The 16,152-nt window shown below is 37.5% G+C and overlaps 1 protein-coding gene across 7 annotated transcripts in view; it reads right to left on the reverse strand.

Annotated features, from left to right (window-relative positions):
- Positions 1-16,152, reverse strand: part of ZEB2 (zinc finger E-box binding homeobox 2) — a 129,734-nt gene that overhangs the window by 18,868 nt on the left and 94,714 nt on the right. The window lies entirely within an intron of this gene.

Raw genomic sequence — 16,152 nt, forward strand, 5'->3', positions numbered from 1 at the left:
GCACCACACTTGATGACCTTAGTGTAACCTAGTAAACATGGATAGATGTACATTTAATATCTCAATTTTATCTTGATATTTCAGCAACTATTGGAATTATCTGGCTATCTTTGCATGAATTTTCATTTGCATATGAATGTTTCCATCAGAAATGTAATCAAATGCAAATTTAATTGGATTTGCATTAATAGCCTTTTGGCTTAAAAGGGAAGAAAATTCTGATTTTTTTCTGGATAGGCAAGCTAAACTGCATCTAGATAGACTACTGGTGTTTGGAGAGGCAATTCGGTTGCTAGATCAAATTTGGCTGTACTGGATTTCTATGTCAAGGTTGATGGGGACAAAAGGCATCCAATCATACACTCTTGTAAAGGATAATCTTTGATCAGTTTGAATCCTGAATACTGAATTTGTTGCCTGGAAATAAGGAGGCTCTCAAGAATCATTTATGAATGAATGTGCATAAATTATATTCTTAACACTAATCTCGGTGTAGAGCTCTTCCAGTAGAAGGAAACCTGAAATATGATATCTACAGTTGAGTAGAATACTCAGATAATTGTAGAACAATTCCATGAAAAACTGTATAATGCACATCATAAACACTTGCAAGAATTTGATGAGGCTCATGTATGTGTTCACAAAGGGCTTCCTGAAGATGATGGCAATCACTTAAACCTATTTGCTCCAGAAGGATTTTTCTTTCTGTTGTATAGACATGATATTGGTTATATATTTCATATATTGAGTTACATATTTCATAACTTTGGTGGGCTTAAGTTAAACTCTCTATGAGCTAATTATAACTAATTCAGATATAATGTGGTTTGTTTCTGGGGTTACTGTTAACATTCAGTTTTCTACCCAGCACTACAACATTCTCCTTTGCCCAAGATTGGTTGTTTCTCTATTGCCAAACATTATTATTGGTACTCAAAAGAACTGCTGTGTTCCAGCATGAGCCTGCTCTCTGAGGCCCAAAGTTGGTCAGTCTTAGTACTCCACTTTCCCACTCAAACCATTGATTGGTAACCGATAGATCCAATTACATTCAGTATCCCTCCTAAAATTTTAGGACTTCATTCCCAAAACAGCATCAGGGAAATCCTCCTGATCCCCAAGTAATGTAGTTACAAAATAAAGAAGGAACTGCTATTTCCCATCAAGAGAAGGATGACTTATGAAGAAAGAGAAGGGAGCAAACAAGATAGCATTGCAGACAGTATTGTAGCTCTCCTCGTTCCTGGGGCCAAGCCATATCTTCCAGTGGCTCTACTGTGAATTCTCCAAAGAGTTTTAGAACCAAGCTTCCTTTTCCACTTAGTTATGTTTTAGTTTCTCTTTTTGTTGGAATCATGCCTTTTTTGGAGTGCTAAATTAATATAATCTGGTACACCGCATCATATCATTTCTTTCACAATAATTAGGTCCTGCCTGATTTCACAGTCTCATAAACTGTGTTCTTTCAATATTACCATCTAATTGACTTGTGGATGTAGGTCCAGCCTCATATCCTGACATCCAGCATACCCTAACTGCTGCTGTAGTGCTAGAATAAATGATGGGGCTAAACTCTGATTGTACTCAAGATTGTTGGAGAAGATGAAGTTTAGATTGTATTTGGAGGTTTGTGTTTTCTCAAAGATTTTGTAATATGGTGTAGTGGACAAAAGAATGAAATGGAAAATTTGCAAGAAAGTTAGAGAATTCCCTACTGCATTTTTGCAGTGTAAAATCAACCTCATTTCCCTCCCCTCTGTAATCCTCTTCACTCCCTGGTCTCCTGGAACAACTGCCAAAATACACTGACAAAGGATATTTGCATGGTATTTATGGTCAAATCATAACAAAAATTCACAAGAAATCTCAAGTAACGTCTCCTCACACCTCCTCCAGAGATTTTGCATTTAGTCCTAAAATTTACCCTAATGTCTTGCAAATAGTTCAAGCTTCCCTAAGGTCAGGTACATTTTCTCTAACCTTCCCCCCCCCCATTAATTAAAAATGCTGCCTCCTGGCCACATATGTTTTATTATTGTTAGGATAAATTTCTAGACCCCTTCTAGTCAGGGAAGCACCAGTATTGTTAGAAATAGGTTAGTTTTCCTACTAATGTTTCTAAAATATAAATAATAATTCCATAAATCTGTTTATAACTACTCTTGGTAGATATTGATGTTTTAGAATAGAAAATGATAAATATCAATACAGATTAACTCTAAAAATTATTGACTAAAACCAAAAAACATTAACAGATTCCTGAATCAAAAAATATTAGTCCCCAACTTAGCACTCCATAATTCAGTTGTTTCAGGATATTTACTGAAAGACAATTAAAAATGGGTTTTCCTTAGTGTTTATAGGTAGCTAAATGATTCTGCCCTAATGTTTATTCTTTTCCTTTTCTGTTTTCCTTTGCGATATATCCTCTTTATTCATAACAAGTATATATGTTCACACAAGGAGACAAGTACTTTATCATTGTTTCCATGTCCTGCCTGTTTTTAGTTTCCAAAAACATTGAAGAACTGTATTGAACATTACATTAAACCATTTTAATAAACATTAAAATGAATAAATAACTATTTTGGAAAAGAAAATATCTTGGAAGGTCCACAGGAGCTGTGGCAAGTTTATGTAAAAGTGGAGGAGACTCATTCATCCTTCCCTTTCTTTAATAACTTCTTCCTGAGTGACTATCATTGCCAGGGAGTATGCTTGGGGAGGCAGATATGATGCTCACTGATAGCTTGTTTCAATTTCAGTGACTCACATTTATGGAGAAAACAAATAAAATAGCTGTAATTCTCTAATATGAAGACTCAGAAATACATGTATGAATAGTAAGGAAACATATGTATGTACTATCTTGATAATACATAGTTGTCATAGAATCTGATTTTTGCTCATTTCTCTCTGTCAAGACAAATGGACCTGTAGATGCAATTATAAATCTAGATAAATGTTTTCATTCTTTCTTTTTTAAATTGTGTCATCATGATAAGAAAATACAGAAAAAATATTTTCAATTTAGTCATTTATATTATTACTAAGTTTAAAGAGGCATGCAGTCAACATTTGTTGAAGTATATAAACTCTCAGGGCTACTTTGTTTAAAATTGGCCAATTAATGAATATAAGCACTTTATCATTAAAAATGTATGGGTGCAATTTTTTTGCAAGCTCCCAAAACATATTGGCACTAGTCATCTGAGAAGAACCATGAGGAAAGAGGATGATTTTTTTTTTTCTCATCACGCAGACTCATATGTAGCGCCCCAGAGCCTCTGACTGATACAGAGGCATCTATGAAACCAGGGAGGGCCCAGCGCGATATCCTAGTTGCTAAAGTCCTCGCCTTGCACACGCCAGGGTCCCATCTGGATGCCGATTCTAATCCTGGCAGCCCTGCTTCCATCCAGCTCCCTGCCTGTGGCTTGGGAAAACACTCAAGGATGACCCAAAGCCTTGGGACCTTGCACCCACGTGGGAGACCCAGAAGAAGCTCCTGGTTCCTAGCTTCAGATCAGCTCAGCTCTGGCTGTTGCGGCCATTTAGGGAGGAAAGAATCAATGGATGAAAGATCTTCCTCTATGTCTCTCCTACTCTCTCTATATCTGTCTTTCCAATTAGAAAAAAAAAGAAAAAAAGAAAAGAAAGAAAAAAGAATAGAAAACAGAAACCAGGGAAGGGTCGTCAAGAGCAATAGAGAAGTTTTGTTGTCTTCCCAGGAATGAGGACAGCGTCTTGGCTGCTTGCTACACCCCTACTCTGACTCTGCTTTCTCCGAGGAATGAATAGTTAGATGCGAGTGAGAATTCTCCATGTCAAGGAGCTTTAGAAGAGCAAGGTGGAGTCCTGCGCCAGTTCATGTCCTGAAGGCCCCACTTCCCATCCAGCTCCCTGCTTGTGGCCTGGGAAAGCAGTCGAGGATGCAGGGCCTTGAGATCCTGCACTTGCAAGGGGGACAAGGAGGGGTTTCCTGGCTCCTGGCTCCTGGCTTTGGATTAGCTCACCTCTGGTCGAATGGAATGAACTCTGAATGGAACGAGCTCTGGAATGAACCAGCAGATGTTTCCCTTCCTCTCTGTATATGTGACTTTCAATTAAAAAATAAATAAATCTTTTAAAAAAAAAGAAGAAGAAAAGAACAAGGTGAAGTATGCCCAGGGGATGAAAATCCATAGCAATCTGCAACATTGAATAGCTCGCTGAACAGGAGGAAGTGGTGTATGAGGAATATAGCCTCATTTGGAAGTAAGATATTCTATTTGGTCATTGTGAAGATCAGGATTTAGAATATCCTTAGACAAGTCTGATTGCTGTGAACAGGTACAGAATGAAGCAGAGTCCTTAAATTTTGCTTCTTAATTTCAAACTAGACAAAACATGCATTATTGCATAAACCAAAAGTTTCGAGTTAATATATTATTAAAATGATTTCAGTTACTCTGTCACATTTTACAGAAGATTTATGGAGTAAGGTGATTTTGCCTAGTACTCATTTCATGTGATTTTCACAGACACACACACACACACACACACACACACACACACACACAGTTAGTGGTTTATGCTGGGATGGTCAGCGGTTTGCAAAATGTGGTCCCTAGACCAGCAGCATCAGTATCATCTAGGAACTTGTTCAAAATGCAAATTCTTGGGTCCCACCCCAGCCCTGCGGAATCGACAATCTGGGTTTTAAGAAGCCATTGAGGAAATTCTGACACACACGCTGTTCAAGAACCACAGCTCTAGGAATTCAATCCTCTGCCTCACAGGGCTGAATGCAACGGTGGGTAGTATGACTGCAGGGAACATTCCGGAATTACTCCCATGTCAGGCAGGTTTTTAGGAACTCCATCTGAGCTCTTGTCCTTGACTGACAGAATGTGGCCTCCATCGTGTTGTCATCGAGTTTATCTCACCACATTGCAAGTCTTTCACTTATACATTCAGGAACTAAAAGAGGCGTGGGCCATGTCTTTTGCATTGCGTGTCCCTAGGACATAACACGGTGCTTAGGACACACTTTTATGGGACAATTCAGTTGTTAGATCAGACTCAGGGTCCTTGGACTCATTGTCTTCAGTCAGTTCATGTTTTTCAGTCTTAACTTCCTAATCTGCAAATTCAGACTGTGTGTGCTTTTGGGACTGCCCTCAAATTTTCATAATTTCAATTAATTAATTACACTAATCAATTTTATTCACTGGCTAAGCCTAGAGAGTTGTATCTATACTCTTTTCAATTAAAAACACAAAACAGCACAGCTTCCTGATGGAAGCACCACGTATATAGCTCAGAAGAGCTACTTTGGAGGTGCTTGGGAACCACAGGCAACAGCACAAGAAAAACGGTGCTTATTAAATATTTGTGAATGAATGAAGGAAGCACTCGAGAAGCTTGGGATATCGGTTATTTCTTGTGGGAACTCTTGCTGTGAAGTGGAGATAGCTGCTCCTAATCGCAAACAAAGCTCATAAAACCACAGCATTCATTAGCCAGGAAGCGAGCAGGCTCTTCTTGGTGTATGCTGATTACAGTCTGAAAATGACCCTCTGCCTAACCCGCCAAGTGCTACTTCTGTTTCTCTCCTTTCAGAATGTGTCTCCTTTTCTAGTTTGTAAAACTCATTGTATTGCATGAACTAGAAATTTTGAAAACGATGATTTCCACGACAAATACCTGCCTGAATGACTAAACTCTTTCAAGCTGTAAAAATGTGACAAAAATACAAAGAAAGTGACATGCTTTATCACAGAACAACGCCTTCCTTATTAAATTCTGATTGAATTATCTGATCCTGTACAACTGACTAACATTGTATATTCACTCAGCAGTTGCTGAGAAATACCTTATGATCAAACTTACGCAGCATTAGTTACTCAAGTAGGAAAGCCGGTTCATTTAAGTTTAATCTAAGCTACATGTAAAAGGAATAAGGGGAATTGGAAGTTAGAACAAAGCTGCAAAAACTTTTTTGCTCTTCCTCTTACTTTCTTCCATGTTAATGATATGATTTACACTTAGAAAAATGGTTTATTTGAAAAGCAGAACCACAGAGAGGCAGAAACAGAGACAGAGATCTTCTATCCACTAGCTCAACTGGCTGCAATGGCCAGAGCTGGGCCAGGCCAAGGAAGCCAGTGCTTCCTCTAGGTCTCCCATGATGGTGGAGGGGCCCAGTCATCTGCTGCTGCTTTCCCAGGCACACCAACAGGGTGTGGAGCAGCAGGGACTTGGATAGACACCCAGATGGGATACCAGCACTGCAGGTGCAATCTACAACAACCATGCCCCCCTACCCTGGCCTCATAATTTACAATGTTTATGCTTCAAGAGTTCTAAACACTGCTGCTCTTCTTTTTCAGGCAAGGTTTTCAAAATTGGTCTCGATATTTTACTTAGGATCTAATTGCTCTGGAGTTTCTCCACGAAGGACCTAACTTTACATAGTGAAATCTGAGCTTATTTTTTCCTATTCTGGCTTACACTCCTCTATCATTCTAATGTATTTTATGATGTATCATTAAGACTGGCTTTATGATTTCTATGGTTTAGGGAAAATGTAAAGCTGATAAGCTGCTCATTCAAGAATTGTTGTTAAAAGTTTCAAAGCAGCAGGCCCGGTGGGATAGCCTAGTGCTAAAGTCCTTGCCTGGTATCCTCCAGGATCCCAAATGGGTGCCAGTACGTAACTCAGCTGCTCCACTTCCCATCCAGCTCCCTGCTTGTGGCCTGGGTAAGTAGTCGAGGACAGCCTAAAGCCTTGGGACCCTGTGCCCATGTGGGAGACCCGGAAGAGGATCATGGCTCCTGTCTTCTGATCGGCTCAGCTCTGGTCATTCTGGCCACTTGGGGAGTGAATCATTGGATGGAAGATCTTTTTCTCTGTCTTTTCTTCTCTCTGTATGTCTGACTTTCCAAGAAAAATAAATAAATAACCCTTTAGAAAAAAGTTTCGAAACAACAACAGCAAAGCCAATCAAATGTGAGGCTCTTCTTGCGCAACTGTGCAGCTCGAGCACGAAGCTTACCGGCTGCCCCTTGTACAATTCTGTCAAAACCACCCATTCTCTTTCCGTCCAGCTAAGTGTAGCTTTTGGTTTTGTTTGTTCATGCTGTCCAGTACAAGGTAATAGAAAAAGTTATAGTGGGGTTGAGTCCACAATTTCTAACCTGATTTTCTCATTTAACTGATGATACAACTGAGGTATGGTGAGGTTAATGATTTATAAAAAGTTTCATAACTAGTTTCAGAAAGAGTTGGATAGAGAGCTTACACATCCTCATTTGGAACTTATTGCTCTTTACATTGTATCATAATGACTCAAAATGAGGGAAAGAGAAGGAGACAGAGAGCACTTCATTTTTAAAATTCTTCATCACATTAGGCCTTAGATGTGGAAAAGATCACAATGACATTGCAAGTGATTCCAAATATCAACTATGAAAGTATCTTGGAATGAGTAATTTTAACTACATACATAGTATCTAATATTTAACTTTTTTCTAGCTTTTTCTCCCATTCATTCTCTTTTGATTCCCTGATATTTATTTCATAGTTTTATTTTTTTTAATTTATTTTTATTGAGTAACTAAGGCTGGGTCAGTTGGGTAAAAGGTTCTTCTAATAAAATAAAGGTTCTTCTAATATTCCACTTTAGACAGTTATTTAGAATTTCTGTTTAAGGGTTAGCATTGGGCTGGTTAGTAATACCCATATTTGAGAACAGGTGTTTCATACTCCAGTTGACTTCCAACTCCAGCTAATAGACTCCAGGATTCGTTGGTGACAGCGTATGCAGATGTATCCTCATTATCCAAAGAGGAGACCTGGATTATTCTCAGAAGCTCAGTTCCATAGCCAGTTGCAGGCATTTGGTGAGTAAAATGGGGGGGAGAAGGGTGGGGGACCCTGTGTCGATTTGTCTGACTTACTCTCCCTGCCTCTCAAAGAATAACTTTCCAATGAAGGTGAATTTCATTAGCTATTAGTTTATTCGATATTTTAAGGTTACAATAAACTATAAAAGTGTCTCCAGTTTAATTTAGGACTCAAAACCAAAGAAGAACTAAATTTATGGTTCATTTTGTTTTCTCATTTCACATACTGCTTGTTTTCCCCCCACATGCTTAATGCTATCCTCCTACACATGTTCCACTTCTCTAGATGAAATGAAACTATGTCATCCCTTGGTAATATCCCATCCCTCACTGGTCTTTCCTGCATTATTCCTGCTTTCATCTATTTTGACACACAGAGCCAGACTTGTGGGTCAACAGATTCCTTAATGCGTTCTACCATTTCAAACCAGTTTTTCTGCTTTAACAACTTGTTTGATATCCATTTATCTGCTGATTCATTTTTCCAACCAACGATGTATCTGTCAACATTTGCCACTGTCCCTGAAGGGGAATATGGAGATAAGCAAACTTAACCCTAATCCATGAAAAGCATCCATTCTTTATCTGTGAAGTTGTGAAGTCTAAAATCATCCATTATTCCCATCAAACTACAGGATGTTTCCCTTAGAGTGAAAGTAAAATGGTGCTTTTCTTATGTCTGTATTTTCCCCCAGGCTATCATTTGAATGATTCTGAGAAACTTTCTGACTCAAAAGGTGGTCAGCACAGAATCTTAGCTTCCATCCTAGTTCTTTATTCTCATATCACTATTTCCTTGCAAAATTAAGACCTACAATTTCTGTCTCTAGAGTATCAAATGTGTGTAAAAAAAACATAAATTATGTATAGTTTAATTCCAAATCAAGATAAGATATTCTTTCCTGATGATAACTGAATCTCCTTAGACTGTGCACAGCAATTACTCCAAATTTCCGATCTTTGATCTTCTGATCCGGCCTCCATTCCTTTCCTGCTGATGATCTCTTTCGTACCTGCTTCAGAGTACAACAAGAATGGAATAAATTCCCTGGCCCACCTTGCTTCTCTTCACCATTTTACCATCATTCTCCCTTCTTCTGATCATATTGGTGGAATATCTTTCTCTCCCTCTCTCTTATACACACACACACACACACACCCTTGTTCAGTACCATGGCTACCACTAAAAGCAATTTCACTGTACTTTTCCTGAAAGCTCCCTTTAACAACAAGTTAAATTAACAACAAGCTTAAGACATATCTCTATGGTCCTATTTCTACCACTTGACACTGTACTCTGCCACAAATCCTGGAACACTGTTTGAACCTGTATAGCTTGTATCTTAAATGAAACATCGTAATCTACATATTGCCATAAATAATGAGATTTATTGTGTTCAAACACTGTGCTAACCATTTTAAACACTTCTTTTTCATTCACCGTTGTTTCATTGACCAAACTGTGTGTAAATCTTTAGTGGTAACGATGACTCTTTATTTAAGTCATTTTTCATTTTGCCTAACAAAATGCCTTGCACTTAGTAGGATCTCAGTAAGCAATCCTTATTAAAACAGTTAACAATCCTATAATTATTTATTTATAAATTTTGTCTTCCTATTATTAAGTGTTTGGTTTTGCTATTGGTAGCATAAAATCTTGAGTCCCTTAAAGGTAATATTTAAATCTTCTATTTTCTTAAAGCTACTTTGTCAAGATTCAGTTCAACTAATGCACACAAAGGATACTCTAACTGGAAAAAAAAAGCTAAGTATCTTGGAGGGTGTCAACCTATTGTCAACCTATTGTTATCAAGAGTAAGAAGGGGAGGAAAAAATACATAATTCTCAACATTAGTTTATTATCAGATACAGAAAATACCTTCAACAGTTTTCATCATCATTACAATACATGAACATTATAAAGACAATTAAATCTCTTTCCTCTAATCAATATAGAGAAGTTAGAGAAAGATGAAGATGAGGTAGAAAACAAAGCAACTTCTTCATCTACATATTTTAACTGAAAATATACTACAAGGATAGGGAAAATAACTTATTTTAAAATTTGTCTATTTAGTTTTTTAGAATACTACAGGAATTTAATTGGCAAAGGCTCTCAAAAATATTTTAAAATATTTCTTTATTTGAACAACAGTCTGGTAGGGAGAGTAGGGGGCTGAAGAGAGGGAGATCTTCCATCCACTGATTCACTCTCCATATGGCTAAACCTGCCAGGGATGGCCCAGGCTGAAGCGAGCAGCTCAGAACTCCATCCAATTCTCCCACATGGATGGCTGGGCTCCAAGGACTTGGGCCTTCATCTGATGCCTTCCAAAGTGCATTAGCAGGGGGCTGGTTCAGAAACCAAGCAGCTGGGGCTTAAACTGGTGCTTTGATACAATTTGCAGGCATTTTAGGTGGTGGCTTAACTGTTGTGCCATGACGTTGGTTCCAACGCTCTCAAAATAATTGACCAGTCCTTTAATTACAAAATTTGTTAAATATTATATGTTTGTTTTCTAGAGAAGTTAATGAGGAACCATGTTGAAAGAGGATACAGTTTACAATTAACTCATTATTAATGAAAAAATGCTTATTTCTTGATGCAAACAAACCATCTGGCCTAACAAAATAAAACTGGATGAGCACCCAGCTTATGTTAGGAATTGAACTAGGTGCTTTAATGTCATGTCATTTAATCCTTGCAATGGAGCCTTCCACACTGGGAATTACTAATTCCATTTTAATGATGTAGAAATGAAGGCTTTTCAATTACATACTCAAGTTCATTTCACTAGCAATTGAAAGTGACAAAATTCCAATGTAGGTTCTGTGACACTAGAATTTGGGGAATTCCAAAAATTTGTTGCCTTTCATATGTAAAATAATTTGTATATTATGTCTAGAAGCATAAAGGTCTGTTTAATGATTATAATTAGAGTCTATATAGTTAGTTTTTTTTAATAAGACTTCTCTTGTGTGAGATTAAAAATTGGACCTAAATTGAAATCACTCAATATCTAGATATAAGGTTTTTTTTTTTTTGTCCCCAGCCAAAGAAGTGAAAATACAGGTGGTTATTAATAACATTTTATAACTAGAGTACAAGGCTGCCTGAGTAAATATGACTTTTTCACACTCAAAGAGGAAAACATCAGGGGCCTATTTGAGTCTTGACATGTACATGGAACTGCATTAACGTTAATAATCCCACTGCACTATTACTGCTACTTTGGAGGCATGCTTGCGTTTTTGACACTCCCAAGTTTTCCATTTCTCTAATCTTGGAAAACAGCTTTCTCATACACTTTAAAAAATATTATCTCACAATTTTATCCTGAACTTGAATTCTAGCTGATTGTAACAGGGTTTTGTAAAAAAAAAAAAAAAAAAAAGGTTTCATAATCCTATACATTAAAGCATTTATTCCTCCTTTTACAAACCATTAAAACCAGTGTGATTATGCAAGATAGAAAGTCATTATTTCAAATCAGGACTTATAACACTTTACGTTGTTGCATGTCAACAGCATTATTACTCTAATTCTGCTGGGGGAAAAGAAAACATAGTTGTATGCTATGCTGTGCTGACTTCCTTTGCCTGCAACCAAAATCCTTGGCAACTTACTAGTACCAACATACAGATATTATTTTTTAACTACCTTGACAATTCTGTGACACAGATGTCATGACAATTTAGTACATTTTTCAGGTGGAGAAATGTTTTGTCTTCATGAAATCTAGGTGAAGTAAATGCAAACACTAAAACATGCTGAACATGCTGAAATCAGTGATATATGCATTTAAAACTGGATTTCAGAGAAGGAAGAGATTGGTATGGTTCCAGGTGTTCAAGGAGGATCACATGTGGGAAATTGGATCTGATGGATGAAAGAGTGTGTAGAATTTGGAGGCCTTGAAAAATGGGAGTAAGAGATTACGGTCCGGAGGGATAGCACATGCAGAGACCCAGAGGTTGGTGTAACTGTTTTGATATCACCAAAGGATTCAGTCGGATTAGACTGGAGAACAATTGGAATGAAAGTGTTGACACTTAACATGGGAGTGAGGAGTGTGGGTTTTGCCCTGTAGATACTAAGGTTGTAAGGAGTTTTAAGAATGGAACTGGCCACTAAGAAAGTGTTCTAGGGAAGGGTATGGTCTCGGAGATCGCAAGAATGGAAGATGAAAATGTTTGGTTGGCTCTTTTATTCCAGGTGTCCGAAATATGTCAACCTCACAGGAAGTACAACCATTACTCCTCTTTCTCACATTCTCATGTCTGATCTAGACAATTCAAGACTTGTGGTAATGAAGAACCAGAAATTCCTCAGATTTACGGAAAAAAAGACTATGGCTTGGAATTGCTACAGAAAATTAGCCAATAATTGCATCTTGATGAGAGGTACTTGAGAAGACAGAATAAGATGATCCACTGAGAAGTGGACCAAGGGATGGGCCATAGGCACCGATTAGATAAAACCCCTGTCTGGAATGTCTGTATGCTATGTCAGAATGCCTGGGTTTGAGGCCTGGCTCCACACCCCAACTTCCTTCTCATTTGCATATTGGGAGGCTACAAGTGATGGCTCAAGTACTCAGTCTCTTTCACTCTTGGGAAAGAGACACTGATTGAGTTCCTGACTCCTGAAGCAACACTGTCTGGTGGGGGCATTTTCAAAATCAACTGGCAGGCAGATTTCTTTCTGTTTCGCTACCCATTTTGCTTTTAAATAAATAAATAAATAAATAAACAAACAAATAAATAAATAAATAATTTAAGAGGTAGTTTCAACCATAAAACATGCATTTTCCATTCCAAAAGAACTCTAAGAATAAGAAATCAAGAACTTAGAGCTAGGGAGAGTTTCTGTTTTTCCCAAAAGGAAAATTCTAGTTTCCAGAATTCTCTAGTTTTTAGTTTCCCAAAAGAATAAAAACTGGAGGCCACAAGTTAATTTGTAACGATCAAGCAGGTACACTTACATAGCATCCTGTCATTGTAGTTTTTTGAAGCTTTTAAAGGCATTGGTCATTGACACCTTTATCAAATCCTCTCCCTTTGCTTCTGGATGCTTATATTTCCCCTTTTCTCCTTAAACTTTTATTTTCTTGATGAATTTGTCTTTCCTTCCTAGCCACTAGAAGTTTTCACCTCAGCTCTGTTTCACAATATTACACTCCCAATGGTAAGTCTCATACTTCACTTTCCAAGAAGTGAAATATTATATGAAAATATTTACATGCCTCTCAAATCTCTATGTTTAGCCATGATTTTTACATAGAAATGATTTATCTAAGGATTAGCTCAAGATCTTGTCAAAATTGGATCTTTCAGGCCTGGTGCAATAGCCTAGTGGCTAAAGTCCTCGTCTTGCACATTTCAGGATCCCATATGGGCACCGGTTCTAATCCCTGCAGCCCCACTTCCCATCCAGCTCCCTGCTTGTGGCTGGGTAAGCAGTCGAGGACGGCCCAAAGCCTTAGGACCCAGCACCTGCGTAGGAGACCTGGAAGAAACTCTTGACCTCCTGGCTTCGTATTGACTTCGGATTGGCTCAGCTCCGCCATTGCAATTACTTAGGGAGTGAATCAGCAGATGGAAGATCTTCCTCTCTGTCTCTCATTCTCTCTGTATATCTAACTTTCCAATAAAAAGAAACAAATCTTTTTAAAAAATTGGATCTGTCTTCTGATTCACTAGAAATAAAAAGTATCATTTTATTCTAGACATATACATGTGTAATCTTGAAGACATTTCCTCTCTGGAAACCAGAGCAGTCATGTTGTTCATTTCTTCATTGTCACCATCACAGGACAAGATTTCATCCCTCTGGCCTTATGTAGCCTTAACAATTATGGTGTTCTCTCTGGATGTAGTTCACCCCCAGGGAAACCATGCTATTTCACTGTGACCCAAATTCTTCCATCAGATGTTTTACAGTCTCTACCTTTGGCTTCAGCTTGAATGTCCAGCCTTCTCTTCCACAAATTGCCTCTCTGATTCAGTCACTTACCATTCTCTGAAGTGATATTACACTTCCCTCTTTGATCAGTTACTACTCCTTTGGTGGAAAACCCTGCCTCACTGCTCTTTGATTACTGAAGTGGATGAAGTTCCAGTTCTACCTGTATCATAAAACCGTACATGAATACCAGTCTTCCCCTCTCTCCTACCTTTGAAATACGAACAGCTATGCTTGCTGTCACGAGTTGCATTTTTATCACATGCCGTCACTAATGCTTAATTATTCTTTCGCATGTATTTATCTCATCTCCTAAACTAAATAACCATGTTTTGTCCTCTTGGCCCATCTTCCCTTACACGTGCATTGAAGACACTCAATAAAAACTTATAGAGTGGGCCCAGCACGGTAGCCTAGTAGCTAAGGTTCTCGCTTTGCATGCACCAGGATCCCACATAGGTGCCAGTTCTAATCCCGGCAGCCTTGCTTCTCATCTAGCTCTCTGCTTGTGGCCTGGGAAAGGAGTCAAGGACAGGAGAACCAGCACCTGCGTGGGAGACACGGAAGAGGCTCCTGGCTCCTGGCTTCAGATCAGCTTAGCTCTGGCCATTGTGGCTGCTTGGGGAATGAATCGTCAGATGGAAGATCTTCCTCTCTGTCTCTCCTCCTCTCTGTATATCTGACTTTGCAATAACAATAACAATAAAATAAAATAAATCTTAAAAAACATTGATTTGTTTATTGACTAAAAATATATGCACCGTAAGGAACAATAAGTAGTATGAAAAAGGACAATCTTAAAATCTGGTAAAAGGATATTCAAGGTTGAATTTTATACCCTCTGTATAGGAAAAATGTTTTCCCAACCTCACTGTAGATTCTAGCTGTATACAATGACTAGCTAATTGTCACTTAGTGAGATACATTTTCTCATAAAGGTATTACAAACCAGGTTTTATTTATGTTTCAAGCTAAACATCCATCTTCAAAGGGAATATGAGACTAGTTTTGGTCACATGGATTGGGACATTATAGGTAGTATCTAATGGGTGTTTCTTAATTATTATATTTTTATATAAAGTACTTTTGGCTTGTTTCCAGTCTTACATGGTAATTGTATACCTGCAGCACAGAATATTAAAACTAGTCATATTGTTAGCAAGTAAATAGCTTTATCTATTCATTTTATGGTTGTGGATACTGAGTTCCAAAGCTAATAACTGACTTCTCATTTCCATAATCTAGCTATTCCCAAGTTGTGACTAAAAATTAGTATGATTGGTTCCTAACCCTAGACTTTTTTCATAACATCATAATATGAAGTTTCATTTTGTGCCTTAAGTTGACATTAATCAAACAAATAAAAATGACTATTGCTTTTCATTTTTTTTCTCTTATTTTGTACCAAGGGAAGTAACCTAGTTCTGGTTCTGTTTAAGTTATTCATAAAGGGATTGTAAGTAGAAATATAGCATAAATAGTTTATTATGATGGGTATTAATATAAGCAAGATTTGACCATGAATTATGTATTTCCCAAACTCCACAAAACTGTAACTTTTTTTCAGATGTCCTCTGAGTGGAAATAGTTTGGACTTTGTCTTAGCAAAGAATTCTACTCTGTTAATATTGTAATGCTAGTGTGGGGGAATGTTTGAAACACTAGGGGTAATTATTCTCACCCAGGAAAAGAGAGAGAAACACACTGACTTGATGTAAATTAGTACTGATGACATAAGATTGTAAAAAATGTCATTTTGTTTTGGGGAAAGAACTGAGAAAGTTATATGTCCTAAAATTTGACTCTAGGGCACTAGTGGGGTCAAACAAGACATAACTTAGTGTGTACTGTACTATTTTAGTTCTCATTCAAAATAGATGAAACTGTCAAATCTGTAAAATTTCTGTCTGAAAATCAATATTTGGAGGGGCTAATATACATAAGAGAATTAAAAATGAAGAAAGAATAAAAAGAATTCAAATGACTAAATTTTGTAAAGACTGTTCATGGAAACTTGTCTTTCTGGAAAAAAAAAAAAGAAACACACAACATTTTACAATCTAAATTATACCAAGTCATTTGAATTCTCAATGGCTGATATCAAGTGGTGGCTAGTAGGGGAACAGCACAGTCTAATTTTGCAATTATATCTGTACTCTTTTCAAATAAAAATTGCTACTAGAAATGCACCCAACTCATGCTGTGAAAGAATCCATTCATACTGAGCTTTAGAGGCAAATCAGGGGAATAAGAATGAAAGGTACAGTTGATTAATAAAATACTCAAAAGTAGAGAAT

The sequence above is a fragment of the Ochotona princeps genome, chromosome 5, assembly GCF_030435755.1.
Source record: "Ochotona princeps isolate mOchPri1 chromosome 5, mOchPri1.hap1, whole genome shotgun sequence".
NCBI lineage: Eukaryota > Metazoa > Chordata > Mammalia > Lagomorpha > Ochotonidae > Ochotona > Ochotona princeps.